This window comes from Vombatus ursinus, unplaced genomic scaffold, assembly GCF_900497805.2.
Source record: "Vombatus ursinus unplaced genomic scaffold, bare-nosed wombat genome assembly UNPS02014832.1, whole genome shotgun sequence".
NCBI classification, from domain to species: Eukaryota; Metazoa; Chordata; class Mammalia; order Diprotodontia; family Vombatidae; genus Vombatus; species Vombatus ursinus.
This window is the reverse complement of record NW_020954610.1, coordinates 52,920,107-52,924,800: the sequence shown is the minus strand read 5'-3', so window position 1 is coordinate 52,924,800 and position 4,694 is coordinate 52,920,107.

Genomic DNA, 4,694 nt, shown 5'->3' with positions numbered 1-4,694 from the left:
CAGTTCCATGGTCAGAAAACTTTAGTGGTTGCTACTTTCTATTGGATGAAGTCAAAACTCATTAGTCTGACTTTACAGAGCTTTCACAAACTGCCCTAACTTACTTCTTCCTCCTCTACATCACAACTCACACTTTTATAGTTTAATGGTGACAGAACATTACTTACCACAATCTCTGGGAGGTATGCAAGGCATATGATTTTAATTTCATTTTGCAGATGAAGAAACTGAGGCTCAGAGAAATCAAATGATACTCATAAGTATCAAAGAAAGTATCTTTGACTCTTTCCTTATGTAGTCCCTTCTATAAGTTTCCAGGAATGAATGAAATAACTCCTTGGGGCAGCTATTTCAAATACACAGGGTTTGGGTTAAAAGAGAATGTGACTTGGTTATTATTGGAATTTTGGCAGCACTGAGGGATAGGTTGAATAGAGATAGAAAGACAGACAGAGAGAGCTATGCAGGGAAAGACAGAAAGAAACAGAGAGAGAAGAAGGCAGAGAAGGAGAAAAAGGGAAAGAAGAAAGGAAAGAGAGAAACAGAGAAATACAAAGAGATGGAAAAAGACAAAAAGGGAGACAGGGAGGAAGGGGAAAGAAGAAGGAAAAGAGAGAGAAATAGACAGAAACAGAGACAGAGACAGACAGACACACAGAGAGAGAGAGAGAGAGAGAGACAGAGAGAGACAGAGAGAGACAGAGAGACAGAGAGACAGAGAGAGAGACAGAGAGAGAGAGAAAGGTTAGCTGGGCAATGCCAATAGATAGTCACTCATCACCATTTGTCCCTGGAAAGTAGCAGAAAGAACTACATTCATATGGGCTTTTTCTCCTTCTCAGAATGACTTTTTTTGTTCTCCTAAACACACACAGATATTCTTCCTCTATACCTTTGCTTATGCCATTCCCTCCATTTTTTCTCCTCCATCTCTCTGTCTGTCCTAATTTTACTTCCATTTAATTAAACGAACATTTATTAAAGACTAACTTTTTAAAAAATAAGTCACCAAATGGGGTGCTGGGGCTGCAAAGACAAAAACAAAAACAAAAAAACAAAGCAGGGTCTATTGCCCAGGAGCTTACATTTTAGGGTAGGGAAGGATTGGGGGTGATACAACATGCATGCAAATAAGAAAATATAACTAATTTGAGGAGGGAGAGATGACTAATGATGAGAATGATGAAGAAAGGTCACACAGAAAAATTGAAAGTTGGAGGAAGATAAGGATTCTGAGAGAGGGCATGGAGGAAGAACTACCTTACAGACATGAGATATGGCTTGTGCGTATGCTCAGAGATAGAAGATGAAAGGTTGAATTTTGAGAACAAATAGTAGATTTCTACTTTGGCCATAACATAGAGGCAGTTAGTTGCTATCCTGCTTAGAATACAGAACTTGGGGTTAGGAAGACTTGAGTTCAAATCTTGTCTCAGACACTTTGATGTGTCATCCCATGCAAGTCATTAACTTCTGTGAACCTCCATTTCCTTATCTGTAAAATTAGGATAAAAATAGCGACTATCTCACAGGGTTATCATTAGGACCAAATAAGACAATGTACATATAGTGCTTTGCAAATCTTAACACTCTATTTAAATGCTGGCTACTAAGGAAACTAACATGAAATAAGGCTGGGAGGTAAATTAGAGACAGATTGTGCTAGGCATTAAAGGTCAGAGTGAGGAGTTTGTATTTTTATCCCAGAAGTAATAGGAAACCACTTTAAAATGTTTTACTGATATCTTTTATTTTAATATCAGTTATTTTCAGGTTTACACACACACACACACACATGCACACACACACAAAGACACAGCTAATTGAGCCTTCTCTTGAAACAAATATCAATTCAGCAAAACTAAGTGACACAATGACAGAATTTGACAGTGTCTGTAACATTCCATACTGGTTGTTTATTCAAGGTTCTTAAACAAGGAAGTGATCTGGCCAAACATGCCTATGGAAAATCATTTTGTCTACTGAGTCTGATTGGAGAAGGAAGAACCTTCAGGAGTTCAATTAGAACCCTTTTGTAGTCATCTAGGTAAGTGGTGTCTATGTATTTGTAGAGAAGGTAATCGATAAAAGACACGAAGGTTGGGATTAAGGGAAAGAAAAGTTCAAGGTTATCTGCTTGGGCCACTAAGAAAACAGTGGTATCCTCAGCAGAAGGAGGAGAGTTTGGAGGAAGGGAAAGTCTTCAGGGGAGCAGACGTGTGGAGTTTGAGATGGTGACATGATATTCAGAACCAACTAAAAACCCATCTTCTCTATGAGGGCCCTTTTGACAACACCAGTCCACAGTTCTGTCTTTTGTTTTAAGTAACAGCATTGATTTTCTGTACTAGACTATTCATTTGGCAACCGATCATATATTTTGCTGATGATAAGTCTTGTGTTATTAATTTTGTTAATTCTTTTAATGTGATTTTTTAACTTGTTTCCAATGGAGGTTTTTCAATGCTCTCTGACATAAAAGCCCTACTTTTCAACACATATTTTCCTGGTAATTCTATGTGGTTAAAATGAATACCACAGTCTCAGAAGGATCATAATTGTAGTTGACTTCAAGGGCAATGGAGAAATACATGGTTGTATTCAGCTTCAGCTTTTCACTTTTGATGACTTGTGTATTGAAAGGCATATAGAAGACATTATCAAGGACATATTTGATCAGAAAGAGGGATGGTTGGGGCAGCTAGGTGGTGCAGTGGATAGAGCACCGGCCCTGAAGTCAGGAGGACCTGAGTTCAAATCCAGCCTCAGACCAAACACTTGACACTTACTAGCTGTGTGACCCTGGGCAAGTCACTTAATCCCAATTGCCTAAAAAAAAGAGAGAGAGAGAAAGAGGGTGGGTTCAGTTAACTAATGAGAGGAGAGATAAGAGTACAGCAAGTGTCATACTAGTTCTTTCAATATGTGAATAAACCCATAGAATGACCTTCAGCACATTTTTGGGTGGATCTGGATGCAGGATTTATGAGAGGAAATAGACAAGAACTACATCAAGATATCAATGAGATGTGGTAGCACTTGGTGGGGTGAGTACTCATACTAAAGTTACCACCCATTCAGCAAAACATGGATTTAATTTTAAGTGTGTGTGTGTGTGTGTGTGTGTGTGTGTGTGTGTGTGTGTGTTGGTTGGCTTTGATCCAATTCTATTGCAAGTTCTTTGAAGGCAGGGACAGTATGCTCCTTATCCTTCTGTGCCACTCAGTGCCTGGCAATTCAGTGCTTATAGGAAGTGCTCAATAAATTTGCTAAACATTGATAAGGGCACTTGAGAATTATATGGAACAGGGAGCAAAATATATGGAAACTGAAAGGTATTGCTAATATGACATAAATATGATACATGTGCATATATGTGTATATGTAATGGTAGACTTTGAGTATTTATGGAATGAATATATTTATGGTTGTTGTCCTTCATTCTCAAAAAGGACCAAAATGACATCACTAGAGTCAAGTTACTGTGTGTGTGACTGTGGTTGATCAGGCCAATATGAGCTCAGAGTGCTCTACCACAGGTTAGGCACAAATAGTCCATGTGAACATTTGTGGTGGATTCAAATCTGTGCATCTCAAGTTTCTTTTGAGCCATTTCAATTCTATTTTGCTCATAGAGCACAGCACCTTCTCCGAGGATGGCACACCGTACTGGGAGGTCCTGTGCCAGTGTCTCCCATGTCACACAATAAATTCCAAAGTGTTTAAGAGAGACTTTGAGAGTGTCCTTGTATCACTTCTTCTGACCACCATGTGGGTGCTTGCCCTGTGTGAGTTCTCCATAAAATAGTATTTTTGGCAAGTGTATATTTTGCATTTTAACAACATGGCTAACCCATTGGATTTACGCTCTCTGCAATAGAGTTGGAATGTTTGGTAGTTTAGCTTGAGAAAGAATTTCAGTATCTGTTATCTTATCCTGCCAGGTGATCTTCAGATTCTTCCTAAGATGATTCAAATGGAAACAATTCAGTTTCCTGGCACGGTGCTGGTATAGCACTGTTATATTCTCCAGGTTTCACAGGCATACAACAATGAGGTCAGCAAAATGGCTCTGTAGACCTTCAGTTTGGTAGTCAAATATCTCTTCTTTCCCATACTTACCTTCAGAACCTCCCAAATACTGAGCTAGCTCTGGCAATGCAAGCATCAACCTCATTATCAATGTGTACATCGCTGGAAAGTACACTACCAAGGTAAGTGAACTTATCCATAGCATTCAAAACTTCTCCATTTGCTTTAACCAATGGTTCCATGTATGGATGATGTGGTGGTGGCTGATGGAGCACCTGTGTCTTCTTGGCATTAATTGTTGGACCAAAATTAGCACACGCAGCAGAGAATTGAATTATATTTTGTTACATCTCAACTTCAGAGGCTGCACTGAGTGCACAATCATCTGCAAACAGAAAACCATGCACCAATACTCCCTCCACTTTGGTCTTGGCTTGTAGACTTTTCAAGTTGAAGAATTTACCATCAGTGCAGTAGTTGATCTTGATGCTGTGGTAGTACTCATTGAAGATATTTGACAACATGGCTGAAAATATCATGCTAAAAAGCATGAGAGCAAGCACACAACCTTGTTTCAGTCCATTGGTAACTAGGAAAGCATGAGAACATTGTCCATTATCCAGAACCTGGACAAGCATGCTGTTGTGAAATGGATGTACAAT